General features: G+C 44.5%; 1 long non-coding RNA gene and 2 pseudogenes across 3 annotated transcripts; all 3 read right to left on the bottom strand.

Annotated features, from left to right (window-relative positions):
• Positions 1–3588: 3588 nt before the first annotated feature.
• Positions 3589–5755, bottom strand: LOC147982073 (polyubiquitin 11-like; annotated as a pseudogene). Its single transcript, XR_015599101.1, has 2 exons — positions 5153–5755; positions 3589–4527 (listed from the first exon to the last, which is right to left on the bottom strand). The product of XR_015599101.1 is annotated as a polyubiquitin 11-like (transcript).
• A 4469-nt stretch (positions 5756–10224) lies between these two features.
• LOC125546177 (polyubiquitin 11-like) lies at positions 10225–13799 on the bottom strand (annotated as a pseudogene). Its single transcript, XR_015599103.1, has 3 exons — positions 13645–13799; positions 13311–13513; positions 10225–11096 (listed from the first exon to the last, which is right to left on the bottom strand). The product of XR_015599103.1 is annotated as a polyubiquitin 11-like (transcript).
• A 2861-nt stretch (positions 13800–16660) lies between these two features.
• On the bottom strand, positions 16661–18314 carry LOC147982072 (uncharacterized). Its single transcript, XR_015599105.1, has 3 exons — positions 17929–18314; positions 17665–17729; positions 16661–17028 (listed from the first exon to the last, which is right to left on the bottom strand). It is a non-coding gene; the product is annotated as an uncharacterized LOC147982072 (long non-coding RNA).
• Between the last annotated feature and the right edge of the window lie 2094 nt (positions 18315–20408).

Genomic DNA, 20408 nt, shown 5'->3' with positions numbered 1-20408 from the left:
CATGGTCAGGAAACCGTGACCATCTATTGATCAACGAGCTAGTCAACTAGAGGCTTACTAGGGACATGGTGTTGTCTATGTATCCACACATGTATCTGAGTTTCCCATCAATACAATTTTAGCATGGATAATAAACGATTATCATGAACAAGGAAATATAATAATAACTAATTTATTATTGCCTCTAGGGCATATTTCCAACAGCAACCCCGTATGCAATTCCCTTTGTCAATCGGTATGTTACTTGTCCGAGATTCGATCGTCGGTATCCCAATACCTCGTTCAATCTCGTTACCGGAAAGTCACTTTACTCGTACCATAATGCATGATCCCGTGACCAGACACTTGGTCACTCTGAGCTCATTATGATGATGCATTACCGAGTGGGCCCAGTGATACCTCTCCGTCATACGAAGTGACAAATCCCAGTCTCGATCTGTGTCAACCCAACAGACACTTTCGGAGATACCTGTAGTGCACCTTTATAGTCACCCAATTACGTTGTGACGTTTGGTACACCCAAAGCAATCCTACGGTATCCAGGAGTTACACGATCTAATGGTCAAAGGAAAAGATACTTGACATTGGAAAAGCTCTAGCAAACGAACTACACGATCTTGCGCTATGCTTAGGATTGGGTCTTGTCCATCACATCATTCTCCTAATGATGTGATCCCGTTATCAATGACATCCAATGTCCATAGCCAGGAAACCATGACTATCTATTGATCAACGAGCTAGTCAACTAGAGGCTTACTAGGGACATGTTGGTGTCTGTTATTCACACATGTATTACGATTTCCGGATAATACAATTATAGCATGAATAAAGACAATTATCATGAACAAAGAAATATAATAATAATGCTTTTATTATTGCCTCTAGGGCATATTTCCAACATTTTCTTCATTAAACAACTTAATTTGGGAATGCCTGAAGTATAATGATGATGTCCGAGTAAAAAGTGGTCACAAATGAGCTAATCATGTGGCTTTGATCGAGGATGCGTAACAAACTTGTAACACCAAACTGCCCTCTTAGGGGCGCGATGATTACGCTTGTTGTCATACACATAAAACACCCACCTTCATACACATAAAACACCTATCTTCCTCAAAAGAGCCACCTACCTATTATGACATTTTGTAGTAATTCTGAGAAATATTGTCACGCAACATCGACCATTTGATTACATGACTAGATGTGTTCTTTCAGTGTCATTTTGCTTTCATAGTCATATAGAGCTGACACAATATTGATGTGGCATAAGCTGCTTAACCACTATCTTCATTTCATATATGTTACACTACATCATTGTACATCCTAATACAGTGTCAGAGGTATTCATTTGAGTTCATCATGCTAATGAGTTTGAGTTATGATTAAATAAAAGTGTGATGTTTATAATTTCTAGAGTGTCTCCCCTAAGAGTGAGAAAAAATGAGACAAAAGAGAGAGATATGAGGGGTTACTACTATCCTTTTTGTATACGCTTGTGCTTCAAAGTGGCACCAGGCATTTCAGAGATAGTTTCCATGTATTTTATGTGTATACACTAGTGGGACCTTTACATTATAGAACTTGCCTTATATATTTCAATAACGAGCTTTCTCAAAATGCTCCAGGTGTTCATTAGTAAGCAAGTTGGAAGCACACCCCACTAGTCTATTGGAGAGCTTTAGTACATTCCATGGCTCTAGTGCATCTGTTGCATGGCAATTCTTAGCATTCACATCGATTATAAGGCCTCTCTGTTGCCTAATGATCAACCATGTCGATGTGAGACTTTCTTCTTTTTTATCTTCTCTTGATTTTCCATCATTGTTCTCTTTTGTCATTTAAGTGCTAAAGTCAAGACTCAAGCTCAAACATTGTGTGGATGTTGAATAGTTGACGAGAGAAAAGCATATCATTAGAATTCGGTTATACTCATGGTTAGTTCATGATAAGATTGATTTTTGCCATGAAAGATGGAGCAATGCTAGATTCTTGACATAATATTGACATCTTTCTTACCCTTGATACGAGAACATATCTCCGACGCATCGATTCATGAAAGACAATAGATTTGTTTACTTGTGTGTTTTATATTATTTTTTCAGTGTTAACTATAGACAATTTTCTTGAATCATTTTACTTTGAATTCAACATGTATTGCATCATTTGATCAAATTCATGTTGGGTTGCATTAATAATAATAAAATGTTTGTTTTATCATCTACCTACTCAAGGTCTAGCAGTGATTAAGCTTGGGATGTTGATACGTCTCAAACGTATCTATAATTTTTGTTTGGTCCATGTTATTGTTATAACATTTTTGCGCATGTTTTATATTAATTTTATTATTGTTCTGGAGTAAGCTATTAACTCAGTGCCCAGAGACAGTTTTATGTTTTTCTGCTGTTTTTGGACTTTTTAGAAAAATCAATCTGAGGCTTAGAAAAAATCCAGAAAAAGATTTGCATTGAGAAGCTTTCGGAAGGCCTTGGCCCCATCTCGGGCGAGCCCTATGGTCCCCACGCCGCCAGGCAGTGCGGCGAGGGGGGTGAACGTGTCCCCCCCCCCCCCCCCCCCCAATGCTCCGTTCTACAATCTCTCGATGGCTACACCTTAAATATTGCTCCGAAACCTCTAATTTCATATCGAGGGATTTTTTTTGCCGCCTCACCTCTCTATTGCACCAAGAAACAATCCGAAGGCCTGTTTTTGTTTTCTGATGTAGCTACCCGCTTATTTCAAGCGGTAATCCAAAGGCCTGTTCTGGTGCTCTACTGGAGGGGAAATCCACTTTTGGAGCAATCTTCATCACCCTTGTTGTCACCATTCTTCTTCATATGTGCTTTCTGATTTATTTGTTTTTACTGAAGATCCAATCTGAAGGCCCGCGGTAATAGCGACTCTACTAGACATGTTTTTCAAGCCTGTGTCACAAAACTAGTTGTTATTACTGCAATCCAGGCGACGGCGACTCTACTGGAGTTGCTCCTAGTGAGGACAGCCAGCTGCCGACACTATACTAGCAATAATCCCCCTTTTCAGTTCAAAAGGAAACTATAATGCTCCTTTTCTAAAATAATAATAATGTAGCCCCCTCAAAAATGGACGTCAAAAGGAGCTACAACTCTTCTTGGGGGAATGCAGGAGCCGCTGGTGGAAACGCAACTTATCTCTTGTTAATCCTTGTCGAAATAAGTATGAGAAACCCACCTACGGATGCATCCGCATTTCTTTTTTGAATTTTGCATCCGCATTTGTGTTACACGTAAACAAGGAAGTACATCATCGTAGAAAAACTATTTACTACTCAAATTGTTTTATTCTTCTGATTTCTTAATCTTTAGTAGAAACAAAATATAGCTTCTCACTTGGAACATGTTTTCTTCACATTTTGTTACGAGAGATATAGACAAGATCACTTGGTTCCAACTGTGATTTTCTATCATCTACAGATGTGATAATAATACTATATCTAAATACATTGCAATCACGGTGTTAGGATTCTCATTACTTGAACTATATTGATGAAAACATGTATAAACACAGAAATTAACCACACTGGGTTTGTGCAAAGGAAATAAAGGAGTCTACTGTCGGCAACTGCATGTGAACTGTATTTTTCTCAATCAACTTACTGATGCCAAGATAGACCCAGGGACTCTTCATAGTAGAAGTAGAGTTTTTTCTTAGAGATAACAAGAACTACTCAACACATTAACCTACTAGAATGGTAGTTTTACTGGTAACAGAGTGGAGCAATACTAGTGGTACTACAAATAACACAGCACTACTGTTAGACTGCAGCAAAATAAAACTCGTTGTTCAATGGCTCTTCAGGCAAATCGTCTCAACAAAAAACGAACGGCGGACAATCAAATGAAGGGTAGACTCCCTGTGAATGCCGTAGTCCGCCAATGTGCGGCCGTCCTCCAGCTGCTTGCCTTGAAAGATGAGGCGCTGCTGTCTGGGGCAAGGGGCGTACTTCATCTCGTAGATCTTCACCTTGACACTGTCGACGGTGTCCAAGCTACCAACCCAAAGAGTGATGGTATTTGCATCCAGCGTCCTCACAAAGATCTGAATCATGTCTCCCCTCGGAATACACGGGAGGAGGACAAGGAGAACGGTGGACTCATTCCCAATGTTGAGGCCAGCCATGGTGCGGTCTTTTCCAGCTGCTCGCTGGCAAAGACGAGGCACTGCTGAGCCTTCAGGAAACCCTCAAGGTCCTGGATCTTGGCTTTCAAGTCATCGACAGTGTCTAGGTTGTTGACCTCGACGGTAATGGTCCTGCCCGCCACCTTCTCTATCACGTTGATCTTAATCTTCATCTTCTCGTGGAGGTCAATCGTGGATTCATGCTGGATGTCGTAATCGGCCAGTGTAAGGCTGTCATCTAGCTGCACCCCGCCAAAGAAGAGGGAGTACTGTTCCTGGATCATCTTTGCCTTGACATCACGCACGGTGTCCGATGGGTAGACCCTCAGGGGGATCGTGCTGCCGGTGGGGTTCTTGATGAGGACATCCATTCTGAATGAGCAAAGCAAACACAACCAATTAAGCTCTATACACTGTTATTTAACGTCAATGATTCCAACAAGTCAGAAGAAACAAGAGAAATCTACTATGTAAATATCTTGCTTCTACAGAACAAGGTGTCAAACTAATCCTTTGCATTTTTGACAGGATCATTAAAATACAGTACACGGTTCACTCTGCTTAGTAGACTGAAGAGATAAAATGAAGGCCTGAAGTAAATATGTACTTCTCAATGAACTGACCAACACTTTCTACTGGTATGGAAATGGAACTGACCAACACTGACTTTACACATGCAGTCAATCGAACTTGTAACCAAAAAACACGGAATATGGCCAAGATCGATGCTAGCTTTTATTTACACAAAAACGCCAACCCCAGCTCTGTCTTAGCCATATTCTGTTTTTGTGTATCCCCAGCTCTGTCTAAGATCGATGCGCATCCCCAGCTCTGTCTCCCCTGTGTGGCCGGCACCCATTCTGCCCCCAACCTCAACCCCCTTCTCAGTTCTCACCCGCAAGAAACACGGTGAAGAATAATAACATATTTGTGGCTACATACGAGCAAGGATTCCACTCCAATGAGAGTGAGCTCTAGCAGAGAAACAGGCCCGTACCTTGAAAGAAGCTTCTCGCTAGGTTCGACCAGTGGCAGTGGGCGTTCTTGCTGCCGCCGGCCGGAAGAACGATCGGAAATGGAAAGAGGGCTAGGGTTGGGGATTCGACGGCATTTTATAGCTAGGGTCCGGCACGAGCAGAGCAGGCCGCTCCCGAGGCCCAGAGTTAGTGGGCCTATCTTTCTACCGAGCCCCCTCGCGGAGATTTTGCCTACAGGGAACAAAGCCGATTGATTACTGTCAGGATTAGCTCTGTCAAAGTCAAGATTACGCTGCTGATTCATCTGCGCTCGTTGGCAACTATGCTATGCCAATCAGCACTTTGCTCCGCTGAGAAGGATCAGAAGAACATGCGACATCGCGTGGCGCGGCAGCACCCCCAGAGCCCAGCCCTGCAGCGGCGCGGCGACGCTCCCGGTTGCGGCGGCGAACGACGGCGCGCTCCGGTGGTTCCTCATCGGAGGAGGAGGGGTTCGCCCCCCGCTCCCCGGCGGCGCGGCGGCTATTTGGCATTAGGGATAACCCTAGGCCGCCTATGCTTTATGATCATATCGGGGGAAACAGGCAGGCCCAAGCCACGTTAGCCTGCCAAGCCAGTGGCCCGATAGGCACAAGGCAACAATGGACCGACAGTGCTCGACCGAAACCCATTCTCATTGTGGAGAATATATCAGGTTTCTAGTCCAACATATATACCCTTAAACCCCCCAAAATACCGATGAACATTCCTTTGAATCAATAAAGCTTGGCGAGATTCCTCAAAAAAGTACCCCCACACATAAAACTGGTACAACATGCCATCAATACCCCTTTAATGGAATCCTAGAAAGTCTGGGAGAACAGTAAATGAAGGTCGTCCGGGCCAGGAGCAGAGTCGAGATTCATAGACTTGACGACCTACGCCACTTCCGCCACCCCAAAGGGAGCCATGAAGGCTTCGTTTCCCACATGCCAATATGGGGAGCTAGAGCAACCCCACTGCAGGCATGCTCCAAAAAATGATCATTGTAGAACCCATCCACATGGGCCCGTATCTCCACCTTGTTCAGAATAAGGCGTCCCCCTCCTAAAGGCAAGGAATCATGCACCACTGCCTACATCCATTAGCAATAGCATGGAAACAAGCGATATTCGCATCGCCCTTGAGCACCCAATTCTAACTCCCACTTTGGCGCCAATAAATCTCATTGTTGTGAAAGGTACCCACGAGATCATCTTCAAGGGCATATAGGAGCATCCACTCAGCAGGTTCAAACTCCACCCCATCAGCCACAATATCAAAGGCATGGATGATGGCTAAAACAATGCCTTTTTACGGGATGTTGCGTCCAATATTGGCACCGAAGCCTTTCATGAACTGCCGAACATACTTGGCACAGCGGTGCCACGAAGCGATTGCCAAAACGCCTACAGGGAGAGCCGAGGGCCTCTTCTGAGCAAGCCCAAACCGCGTCAGAAACCAACTTGGTTGATCCAGAATGCATCAAAGCAAAACCTAGGTAGGAATAATACATGATCTTCCCCTGATGAAAGGAGGAGATAAGCATGGTCAGAACCCACGGGCGTGATGGCCCCAAGGCTAGCTAATAGGATCTGGAGTTCCCAATCCGTGAACATTAAAGCCAGGTCCATGACACATTAGGTGGGGGTGGCATGGCGACTAGTCCAAGAGAACTGAGCTCCCACCCTATCTAGTCCGCGATGTAGTCATTAAAGCAATTCATCCTACTCTGCGTTTGGATGTCTCTATTGAGAGCCGCTGAATTGCATTGGATCCAATATCAAATCAACCTTTGTATTGCAATGGGCTCCAATACCAATACAGATGTTTGGATGTACAAAATATTGCAGGTTGGAATTAGACAAGCTAGCAATACCAATGTTATGTTTGGATGCCATACAATGGAATTGACGGTTTGCATGAGCTGCGCCCTGAACGGAGCCGGCCGAGCAGTAGTTAGGAGCACAGGACGCAGTCGTCCCCGACGGTCAGCCGACCATCCGCGATCGGGATGGAGCGACGCCGGCGAGCGTGATGGTCCAAGCTCGTGCAGGCGCAGCCCCTCATGTATGGGGAACTCCGACGGCCGCGAGATCTAGAGCAGAGGACCTCCACGCCGGCGAGCACGAGGGCCAATCGACTAGAGAGGGGCGGGGGACGGCGGGCATGGAGGACGGCCAGGCGTGGCTAAGGATGGCGGGGCACGGTAGCCGGGGAGGAGGGCGGGGCCGGGCAGGGAGGAAGGCACCTGTGCCGCTGTCGGACTCCATGGCGGGGAGTGGCTCAAGGGGACGGTGAGCAGGAGCTGAGGAAGAGGGGAGGAAGGCACCTGCGCCGCCACCGGACTCTGCTAGGTCGTCGCGGTCAGCCTCTCCTAGTCCTATCCCCTTCTTTTTTCTGGTCGCTCGAAGAGGTATGCGAGCGGCGATTTCAGCGCGGTCTGGGGCGGGAGGGCTCCGTATCGTGGGCAGGCACTTCACGTGGGATGTAATTCAGCCAGCGTTTTCGTTTCATTACAGCCTGCCTATTAGTTGTGCAACCAAACACATGAATTGAAAGATTACAATACCAACTCAGATTCCAAGCCTCCAATGGGAACATCCAAACGCAGCGCTAGGGAATTGCTCTTGTCACTGGGGTGCCAGATTAGATTGAAATCCCCTCCAATCAACACTTAGAGTTGAGCCCTATAGACCTTATTATAGACCTCAACCAACAAGGCATCCGATCAAGTATGATCAACCGATCAATACGATGATCACTTCCCACTTAAAGTTGTTGTTGGGTTGAAGGATCTCCATTCACACAAAGGAATCGCTCCAGTCCAAACTACCCACCTGAAAGGAGCCAGCCTTCACGCCTAGAAGGATGCCTCCCGAATGACCTACGGAGCCTCTGTACGGCAGCCAATGACATGCAAAGAGGCGTCGGATAAGGCCCTAAAGATCCTCAAGGATGAATTCTTGGCGCATGGTTTCTTAGGTTGCAACAATGTCACTGGACTCATTGTGGATGTAATCAATGAGCCGTCGATGACGGCTATCTTGGCCAAAATCCCTAATGTTACAAATGTTCAAAGCTAAAATTAAGGAAATCTACAGACTTGGCATCTCCCAGGATTGTTTCTACCGTGACGTAAAGTCAGTCATTTGTTGGTCACGTGAATCTTGAAGTTGGATAGCGCGACAATGTGCAGGGCAAAACCGTTTGCGTTATTTGTTCCACGCGAACGCTCCTGCGCTCTTTTGTCTCCCCTGAGAGTGGCGAGGCTTCCCATTTCGAACAACGCTCCCCACTAGCTTCCCCCATTCCCCTCCCACACGCCCCTACCTGCGTTGATCTGTCAGCATTGCTGCTGATCCCTCTAATATTCGACGGCCGCAATGGGGAGGCGAGATTGCACATCTACTCTCATGGCAAATTTACATTGCTTATTTTCGTACAATCGTGGCAAAGTTTAGAAATTTAGTATTGGTCACGTGGCAACTTTTTATAATTAGCTATCTAAAGCTTGGCAACTAAATCATGGCATCTTTCTTTTGTTTGGATATTTTTGCAACATACTCAATTTCTGTTATGGTCACAATGCTACTGCTGCTGCCAAACCAATCACCAGTTCGATCATCACCCCGCGTGCTTGCGGCAAATCGAACGGCATGAGTATTAGTCGCCGGGGAGAATAGGATTTCACACGTTCGGTCGTTAAGATACTCGAATAAATAAACAAAAAATTTATTAAAGATAAAGTGTCTAACATGTTAGATTAAGTACATAGTGGTGAGTACATATAACAAAAATCCCATCTTTTTTTATGGGTAACAAGAATTCCATCTAATGGTTCTCTAAATTCGTGAAGGGTTTATTCCGCAAGAAAAGTGAAACGATGAATCATTACAATTCATTACATACTGTATACCCAACCAACCAATTGTAAGATATAATAGATCATGCGAGACGACCAACAAATCTCACCCCAATGTAATCCTACGAACATGAAACTGATGGACAGTACTTCGCTCTAGCTAGAGATGACCTGCCGAAGTGCCGATACACCACAAATATATAAGTATGGATGAGACTTAAGGTAGTAGAGATAGGCCGGGGAAGCGAAGACCAGTGGGCGTTCTGCACGGAGGTAGTAGAAGAAGAAAAGTTAGATAGGGTTGGGGTCTTGTGGATAATGGATGGAGTTTCATTTTTATAGGGCACCATAGCAACTATATATAATCCCTCATTCAGTAAAAAAAAGACCCTATAATCCCCCTTTTCTAAAAATATAAAAATATAACCCCATAAAGAAATGGGCGCCAAAGAGGAACTACTCTTGTTGTGGGAATGCAGGAACTGCAATGCGGCCATTGACAGCGGCTGTAGTATATTAGCTACTGGTGGAAATGCATCTTATCCTTTGCCAATCCTTGTCGAAATGAGTATGAGAAACTAATATAATGATGCATAGATGCATCCACATTTATGTCATACATAAACAAGGAAGTACATTATCGTAGAAAAACTATTGACTACTCAAATAGTTTTATTCTTCTGATTTCTTATCTTCAGTACCAAAAAATTATATTCTCTTCACTTGGAATTTGTTTCTTCATATTTTGTTACGAGAGATATTGAAGACTCCCAACTCTGTTTTCCAGTCCCAATTAGAGCTTGATGTGACCTTCGTGTGGTTCACAAGATGTGTGTGACAATATCTTGTATATAGGAAATCATTTCAATCAGTGTTACGATTCTCATTAATTTTACTTATATAGATGAAAACATGGATAAACACAAACATTAGCAACATTTGGTATGTGGAAAGGAAACAAATGAGCCTATTTTTGGTGAAATTGCATCAGCACTGTATTTTGCAATCCACCTGATGCCAAGACAGACCAGACCCAAAAGAGGTTGCAAAGGGTTTGAATGGGATTTAAGTGGATTGGGGAGGATTAAATCCGCTACAAGTCAAAATCAACGTCAATTCTGTTCAAACCTCTCCAATCCTCTCCAAAAGAGGTTTAACCGAACATGACAATAATAGTAGTTCTTCATATATTTATAGATAAAAGGAGTACTCAACACATTAACATACTACTAAATGATAATACCAAGTTTTCCTAATAACTCATCACACCACTGCTGGAAAGAACAATATTCGAGATTACATATTGTAACGCACTATAATGGTAGTTTTACTGACAGCGCACCAATACTGGAACTTAGACTGCAGCAAAATAGAACGCATTGTACGATGGCAGGCCATGTATCTCAACAACCCAAATGGCAGGTCACCAAATGAAGGACAGATCCCCATTGAACGTTGCAGTCAGCGAGGGTGCTTCTGCCCTCCAGCTTCCTGTGAGCATACACGAAGCGCTGCTGTTTCGGGTATGGGCCGTGCTTCATCTCGTACATCTTCACCTTGACACTGTCGACTGTATCCAAGCTCCCAACCTTGAGGCTGATGCTCTTTCCTTGTAGAGTCATCACAAAGATCTGCATCATGTGTCCTCTCGGAATACACGGGAGGAGGACGAGCAGAAGGGTGGACTCATTCCCAATGTTGTGGTCAGCCATGGTGCGGTTCCCATCGTCCAGCCGCTTGTTGGCAAAGACAAGGCACTGCTGAGCCTTTGGGAAGCCCTCAAGCTCCTGGATCTTGGCTTTTAAGTCATTGACGGTGCCAAGCCTGTTCACCTCGATGGTGATGGTCCTGACCGCCACCGTCTCGGTCACGAAGATCTTCATTTTATCCTGATGGTCAAGGGTGGATTCATGCTGAATGTTGTAATCGGCCAGTGTAAGGAATTGTCATCTAGCTGCACCCCATTGAAGACGAGGGAGAACTGTTCCTGGATCTTTGCCTTCACAGCATGCACGGTATCTGATGGGTGGACCCTCAGGCGGATGGTCCTGCCGTCCGGGCTCTTGACCAAGACGTACATTCTGAATGAGCAAAGCAAATATCACCAATTAAGTTTTATACAGTGTTATTTAACGTCAATGATTTCAAAAAGTTAGAAGAAACAACAGAAATCTACTGCGTAAATACATTGTTTCTACAGACCAAGCTGTCATACTAAGCCTAGCATTCTTGACCGATCATTAAAATACGGTACATGGTTCACTCAGTTCTGTACACTGAAGAGATAAATTGGTTATGTACTTCCCAATTAACTGACTAACACTTTCTACTCATATGGAACCAGCGAATCCCAAATCAGCTAACAAGACACTGACTTTACAGATGCAGTCAATCGATCTTAAACAAAAATAAAATAAAATCCAGCCTTAACTCCCCCCGACAGCTAAAGTTAATAGCGGATCGATGCTTTCGCCCAGTTAGATAACCCCCAGCTCTGTCTCCCCTATGTCGTCACCACCCACCCACTCTAATTAAATGGTAGAAATCTACTGCGTTAATACTTACCTTGTTACTGTATGCAAAGTTAAGTCTTGAGTGATCTTAAAATATAATGCATGCTTCATTCAGCTCTGTATACTACTCCCTCCGTTCCTAAATAATTGTCTTTTTAGACATTTTAAATGACTACTATATACGGATGTATGTAGACATATTTTAGAATGTAGATTCACTCATTTTGCTCCGTATGTAGTCACTTGTTGAAATGCCTAGAAAGACAAGTATTTAGGAACGGAGGGAGTACATCGAAGAGATAAAGTGAATATCCACTTCCCAATTAACTGGCTAGTAAGACTAATAACACTTTCTACTGGAAGACATGTGAATGCCAAATCAGCCAAGAGGACTAACTATAGAGAAGACATCAGAGTATTCATGCGGGTACCCAGACTGGCTATATTTGGATGACATGTGGATTTGACAAAAAATTCAAATCCATCCTGATAAATATCCCAAAAACTAAATATGCATGCAGCCTTAATTTCCATCCCACAACTAATATTTAGAGCAGATGCTTAACCTCGCCCCACTTTTATTTACAACAAAAAAGATGTCAAACACTCAAACTAGCCGCAGAAGTTGGATGAGAAATCTTTTTATTCCGTTTATGTATGTGAAAAATAATCTAACTAACAAGAATTTCCTATCTAATTGGAGGATATATACTCCCTCGATCGTCCGCTCTCTAGATGTATTCCTATCTCTGGCAAGTAAGATGACGAACAATTATTCCATGCTGCATCTATCCACTATTTTATCGATCATAAATAAATAATATAATACACCCTACCTGTACACTGGCTAACAATTCAGTGTAGCTAGAGATCGCCGAATATGAACAAGACTAGTAGCAGAGGTAGGCAAGAGGAAAAAACTGCCCCGTACTTACGTTCCTTGCTAACATGAGTCAACGAAGACGCTTACTGGTAGGGGAGATTGATCGTAAGTAGAAGAAGAGTTAGGGTTGGCGGCCACGGCATAGATGGACTCCATCTTATTTATAGGGCCTCGATCAGAACGTGTGCAGGCCGGCCTTCCACTTCCAAGGAGGCCCGTTATTGATGGCAAGCGACAGGGGTGGTTTTGTTGAGGGCGACTAGCTAAAGGGAGCACTTTTGGAGGGCGCGAGGCTTATGGTGGCCTCATTCGTGCCGCCTCATAAGGGGAAATTAAATCTTAACTCACACTTTACTTTCCCATTTCATAAATCCCCAACTTCCCCTAGCTTGGCAACCCCACCAAAGGAAGGCAGCTTGAGTGCTTTAGCAATTTTTCTGCAGTTCTTGTTTTGCTGTCGGTTTTCTCAGTTCTGTACACTGAAGAGATAAGGTAAATATGTACTTGTGAATTAAAACTGACCAACATTGTGTACTGGTATGGAAGCTACAACAGGAAAATGCCAAACTAGATAACAAGAACTACTGTCGGTTGATGATTCACTTTAATTTCCCCGACAGCTGAAGTTAACAGCAGATCGACCAGCTAGTACCTTTTATTTACAGAAAAAGCTCAACAACTAGCTTCCCCTTCTCACTCTGCAACCCCAACCTCCCCCGCCCCTTCTCACCGGCAAGGAAAAAAGGTGAAGAACTATAATATTCGTGGTTACACACCATACGAGATGAGCAACAATTCCACTCCAATGCAATGTAGTCCTACCTTACAATGAGAGTGAGGTCTAGCTATAAGATCCCCGAATATGATCTATTGGGGGAGCAGAAAAGACAGCTCCGTACCTTGAAAGAAGCTTCTTGCTGCCGCCGGAAGAAGGATCGGAAATGGAAGGAGGGTTAGGGTTGGGGATTCACCGGCATTTTATAGCTACTAAGGGTCCGTCCACTCGGTCGCACGAGCAGAGCAGAGCAGGCCGCTCCCGAGGCCCAGAGCGACGGGCTCCTCCGCGCCGGCAATGTGGGCCTGTCCCCCTCGCGGAGATTGCCTAAAGGAAACAAAGACCGATTGCTTACTGTTACGATTAGCTCAGTCATCGTCAATGAAGATTAGGCAGCTGATCATCTGCTCCCGTCTGCAATTGCAATCTACGCGAGAGATTCAGGGCGCGCGACAAACCAGAGGGGTTCCGAGCCACCGGCGCGCGGCGTGTCGACCGGCAACGCTCCCGGTGGAGGCGGCGAAGAACGGCGAGCTCCCCGGCATCTCCTCAGGCGGCGCGGCGGCGGCGGCGGCTTGACGACGATCAGTTGTCATTACGATAACCCTAGGCCGCCAACCGTTTATCGTATCGGGGAAAACAGGCAGGCCGAAAGCGGGTGGCCCAAAGCCAGCCTGCCTCCTCGCCCGAACAAGGCAGTGGGCCAAAAATACAGTAGTACTTTGTGTAAAAAAAAAAGCCTAGTGCAACTAATCAATGAAAATGGTGACATGTTCCATGTGTTTGCTCTTTACCAGATACCTGTACAGAGTTTAGGAAAAATAATCTTGGCATTGGAAATATATGAATCATGACTACGATAGAATCAATCTTTAATGATCTGTTAGACTGCCAACACTGACGGGCACTCGAAATCCGTCACCAGTACAAGTTCCCCTTGATGGGCGGGCGCCAGCCCACGAGCCAGCCAGTGTGGCTTACTTGAATAGATGACCTTATTTCGATAAAAAAAATGTCCTATCAATAGCGGTGGCATGTTAGGCCTTGTACAATGCTAGGTGCTTAGGGATATGCTTAGAAAAATAAACCGGATTTTTCTGAAGCACAGGTGTCTATTTCTATAGGAGAGACACCTAATTAAGCGTCTGTCTTGTATAAATAAGTACCGGTGCTTAAGAAAGGCCTGGTTTATTTCTCCAAGCACCTCTCCTAAGCACCTTGCATTATACAAGACCTTACAGGTGATGCTGGTCATGCCAATGAGGAAGTGATAGTGATGCACGTCCATCGTATGCAATTCACCACTCTCAGTTCTGTCTATATGTTATAGGTTTGTGTGTACAAAAAATGGTCCCAATAGAAGCACACCACAAACAAGAAAACCCTGGAACTTGCATGTCCCATATCCTTTTATCTTCGCTTCCTCACCCTCTTCTACCCACCCGGCATTGATCTCATCTCCTTACCATGCGTTTTGAAGAACCGAGTTTAGCCATTGAATTAACCTTGAGATCCGCCTTTTGTTTTTCTCATTGATCTAAATAACTTCTCATTTTCCTCGCAAAAAATAACTTCTTATTTTCCTATTGTTTTATAATTACTGATAAATATTTTGTTAAATCTCCATTAATTTGATTGACTTGTGCTAACTCTGTAAGACAAATAAATTAAGTGATGTGCCAGTGAAAATAATCTCTTAGTCGGGGGTTTAGGGTTTAGGTTTAACACAAATTACATTTTTCACAATCTTAGGTTGTCTTCTGACTGTATTGAAGCAGTAATAATTGTTCAAAAGACTCGGCTACAAATTTTGAATTCCTAAGAGCATCTCCAACAGGCGCGGTAAATAAGACGCGTGCCGGTCAAACCCGCTATATACCGCGCGCCGGTCAAACCCGCTATATAGCGCGCGCGCCCGAAAGTAATGCTCCAGCGGCCGCACTATAATACCGCACGCGGTAAACAAGGCTCAACGCGCTGGGAAACTGCATCGCGTGCTGCTTATTTGGGGCGCCCGCTCGCGCACGCTGGACAAGCCAATCGGGCGCGCGAATCTCACGAACCGCCGGATCTGAAACCTCCAGGCGCTGGCGCCTCTGCCCGCACCTTCCCCTATTAGCTTCGCTGACCCGTCGGCGCTTCCCCTGCCTATCCCCAGCGCGTCGCCGCTTCCCCTGCTTCTCCCGGTGGCCGCTGTTCCTTCTCTCCTCACCGCCGCCCCTCGAGCGCACATCGTTCCTCGGACGAACAGCGCCCGGTGGCCGTTTGCAACTCGGCGCCCACAAGGTGTTTGGCAAAACACTTGCAAGGTATATATTGCTTCTAACTTTACATTCTTAGATGAATTTGGTGCATGTTGTTTGTAGTTTTAAACTAGTTTAAATTCAAGCATGTAGATATGAGTTCATCCTACTATTACTTTAATGAAGAATTTGATCTTCAAGAGGAGGAGGACGTCGCAATGATCCTAGCTATGCATGTCAATAAAAAGCAGAAGCACGGCGGTTCGGTTTTCGGTCGTCAGAAATTGTGGAGGGAAAGGATCGATGCCCACAACAGATTGATGAGGAACTGTTTTGTGGAGAATCCCACATACCCTGAGTCCTACTTTCGGTGACGTCTTAGGATGAGCATCGAGTTGTTCAAACACATTGCAGAGAAACTGGGGAGTCATGATCGGTTTTTCAGCAAAGGAGGAATGCCGCCGGAGAACTCGGGCATAGCACCTTTCAAAAGGTAATCGCCTCTTTCATATGTTGGCATACGATATTCTGGCGGATCTAGTTGATGACCACTTGGCCATGGTGAAAGAACATGCGGTGCCCCCATGTTTGATTTTGGTAATTGATGACAATCTCTATGGACTAATGGTTGCCTTGAGTTATATTTGAAGGTTTTGTCCATAGGCTTTTCTTGGAGTACATGTGTTGGTTTCAAGGAAAGTTTATGTTGATTAAGGTGCTATTCAAGGAATTACCTAAAGATTGGTCTTGTGAGAGGTTGATCAAGACTAAGTCAAAGAGTGAATCAAGTTGATCAACACACAAAGCGTAGAAGATGTACCGAGAGGGATCAAGTGATCCCATGGTATAGTAAGCATTGTCAATTTCGCTTTGTCACTACTGGAAAAACAGGTTATTAATGGCGCACCTATTTTGGCTACTAATGACGCACATTATGTGTGCCATTACTAGCACGCCATTAGTAAGTTTTAGTAATGGCGCACATTTGGTGCGCCAGTAATGGTGCACCTAATAGTGTGCCATTACTAACCCTTAGGTGCCCCACTAGTAATAAAGCCAAGTGCGCCACTAGTAACCTTAGAGGTGCGCCACTAGCTAAAAAGCTAGGTGCGCCACCAATAAAGGCTGAAATGCGCCACTAATAGTATATTTGAAAAACAATAAAAAATACAAATTTACAAAAAACAACCTATAAGGAAAAATAATTTAAAAACAAAAAATGAAATAGAACCATAATTTTTATTATAGCAAGAATATTACCATGTCTTTACAAGTATCCAATAAAAAGAAAATTGCACAGAAATAAAACAAAATCCTATAACTAATCTTCTACTCCCTCCGTCCAAGAATACCTCTCGCAAGGGGAGGAAATTTTGAACTGAAGTGCATTTTACATTACAACCCGTCATATTTCAAATCAAAATCAATCGAGTCCATGTCCGATCGGCAGCAGCGCCTCGTCCTGGCATCGAGGAGAGCCAGAACTCATCTCTTCGGTAGCTCGTCACCACCCTCCCGGCAGCCTTCGACATCACGTACCCACCCTCCCGGCGTCGATCAACTGCTTTGAGGTAGCAGATTCCTCCTCTGTGTCTGCTCCTGCAATTAACACTTTGAATGCAATTAACAATTTGAATGTTAACAAGGGGCAAAGACAAGATGGATCAGTATATAACAATGGAGTACATGCACAATTAGATGTTCAAGCTATTTAATGTCACTCCCATCATCACAATTTCATCTCAGGAAATGGAGTAGAATAGATTTAATTGGATGTTTGAATGATATGGTTACTTACAAGTGTCAGGGCTATTACCGTCAGTTAAGTAATTGCACCAGATTAAAGAGGAGCCAAAGAATTTACAAGTGGTCTAGTGCATATGCAAGTGCAAGTTACTCAGTTAAAATTCAGTACTCCATTGCCCAAAATAATCCAGTTAAAATTGTGTTAAAAGACCACTGAATCAACCAAGTACTCCAGGTCAGGTCCTAGTTACTCAATGCATAATTTCTAAACCTATCATCAACGGAAAGTCACCAATTTTAATTGAGCAGTAGCTAATTGACCAAACACACTGAGCTTATGCATAACACATTAGCTGCAGAAAGTACTCACCTTGCGGTGATTATTTCACAGGGATAAACCTCCAAATATAACCACTATACCACACTATATAAATTGTGAATCAAGGAACTGCTGCAATTGACATGAGAAGATCAACAATATATGCTCACCTCCAGGAACAAAGTCAGCTCCATATATATGCTAGCTCCAGGGTAAATATGCCACAATATCACACCTTGTGAAAAGAGCATCTTATTAAACAGTCGGTCACAAACATTCTAATTTCTTAACATAAAAAATTACCTTGTTTGAGGTAAATTAATTGCTAAAGTTAACATAAAAAATGTAAATTAGATTAACTCTAAACTGTTCAAGGAAACAGAAAGTGCAAACCGCATAACAGACAAAAATAGCAAGATTAGCCTCTTGTTTACCATTAAGTTTGGACTTTGGACAAAACGTGTTTTGATTGATCATACAGTAGATTTACGGGGCATCTCGCCGAAGGACGGGTCCTTGGCGATCTGCTCCGCCATCTCCTTGATGCTCGGGTCCTGCGCCCACGCCACAACAAAATCCACGATTCAAGTTAATTGTCACACAAATTCCCATGAAATCGAAACAAATTCACAGGAAATTCGAGCTTGTATAAATAAATCTTCCCAAGAACTCAACTTTGACAATGGAGAGAACAGAGCAGAGTATTTCTAGTTTTGCAGAAACTGTAAAATGCTTCAGTAGAGCTTGGTTACATTGAGCAAGTTCGAATATGTTAAAATGGACGCGAATATCTTCAGTGAAACCCAACCAAATTAACAACCGATTCAAACCTGTAGTATATGTAAGTCCTCCAAGAACTCACATTTGAAAATGAACAGAACAAAACAGAGTATGAAACTGTAAACGCTTCATTAAGATAATTCAGTATAAGCTCTTGGTTACATTCAGCAAGTTCATCATGGTGGAGAAGTCGAAGGGGCTGACCGGAGCAGCTGCCCTGCGCGCGGGCTGCCGCCTCTGCTCCTCCGCCGCAAGTTACAGTCATACACATTAAACTGGTATTAAGTTATATTACCTCTCAATGAGTGTAACTATGAACTACTGAACCCCATTTAGATCAGTAATGCATTTTATTTCTATCGTCTACCTACCACAGTTGGATATTAACCAATCATAACAATATCTATATGACATGGCTAAACAAATTGACGATCCCAAAAAATGCTCGAGAAACTCTGAGCGTACTCATTGACAGGGAGCAAAGTATTACATCATATACCTGTATATCCTGGAGACTCTGAAATTATAAAAAATGGGATGATTATGGCAACTCTAATACACTGGAAACAGGCATTGACTTTAAATTAAACCAGCTGGGCAAAATATTAAGCTGCAGGAAAGAACTCAACAGACATTTGGCAGTTCAAAAAGTTGTAATTGGGGCAATAGAAAACCAGGTCAGAGACTGACCAAAAGGCACAGCTGGTCCAGGTCGCCACAGGATGGCAAGATTACAGTTGGCACGCCGCCCGTCAATTACTGGATAGGGATCCATGCAGGCCATCCTCGCCGAATCTGGATCGCGGAAGGTCACCTGTTCGCATGTCCGCACAAAATTAAGACAAATTAACATCGTTGAAACACATTCCTCAATTTTCCTTCCCCAAAATGAAATTGCTTCCGCATTCACTTCAAATAGTTCTGCAATTCGTGATGAAACACCTAAATTTTAGTCCAATTTAGAGGCCTAAAAATTCCCAAGCAGCCAAAAAATGTTTTTACATGGACGACGCCCTAGGCCTCATGAAAAATTTCCCTGTTACCGCCCCAAAGCAATCAGCTCCGCGAGCTTGCTCTATTATTAGCACCGCAAAACTCCCAAATTCACAAGCCTTGCAAGCCGATCACCACCGTTGGAGGTCACAAACCACCCCAATTGAACCCCAGACCCCTGATCCCCACAAACCTCTGGCCAAAATATCACAAAACTCTAGCTTGAAAATCAAACCCTCCCCATGATCCCCACCCCGGAAGAACACACAACAGGAAAGAAGAAACAGAGGAGGAGGAAGGAAGCGTGCTCACGAATCCGTATCCCTTGGACCTCCCGGTGGCGCGGTCGGTGATGACGACGGCCTCGAGGATGTCCCTGTGGCTGGTGGCGGAGGGGGTGGCACCTGTGAAGCTCGTGGGGCGGATCTGGCCGGTTCCCGGCGAGTGGAGACGGCGGCGGCTCCACCACTCCCAGATCCAGCGCCGACGCTTCCTTCCGATCCGTCGCCGCCGAGCTCGGGCTCCTTGGCTGCGACTGCCGCGAGGAGGCGCGAAGGGGACCGAAGAGAGAGGAGGGCAAGGGCCGCCGTGCAGGAAGAGGAGGGAGCACTGGGAGGCGGCATGGATCGGGGCCGGGGCGAGGCCGAGAGACGTGTGTGCATGGGGTGAGGGAGAAGAGGATAGGGTTCCGTGCGAGAGAGAGAGGAGAGAGATGGTGGGCAGTCGGGCTGCGGCACTTGCCTACAAAACCACAATGGCGCACCGCATGGAAAAGTGCGCCATTAGTATCAAAAATAGCAATGGCGCATCAGGGGAAAAGTGCGCCATTACTATGTTCAGAAGTGGGTCAAAGCTTTGGTCAAACATAGTAGTGGCGCACTTTTTACTAGATGCGCCATTACTATTTTAGATACTAATGGCGCACTATGTATAGGTGCGCCATTACTATATAGTAGTGGCGCACCGTATGTATAATGCGCCATTAGTGTCTATATTATCTATAGCATGTTTTCTAGTAGTGTGTGTACTAACCCATGGTCTTTGTGAGAGTTCTTTGTGGGGTTAGGTTGCAGTGTGCAAGTTCAAGTGATGCATCATGAAGAGATCAAGTGCTTGAAGCTTTCCGTCCATTGTGGTGACA

This window comes from Triticum urartu, chromosome 3A, assembly GCF_056163025.1.
Source record: "Triticum urartu cultivar PI428250 chromosome 3A, HENAU_Tu73, whole genome shotgun sequence".
Classification (NCBI taxonomy): Eukaryota; Viridiplantae; Streptophyta; class Magnoliopsida; order Poales; family Poaceae; genus Triticum; species Triticum urartu.
The sequence above is the reverse complement of the archived record's forward strand: the minus strand, read 5'-3'. Positions and strand labels throughout refer to the sequence as shown.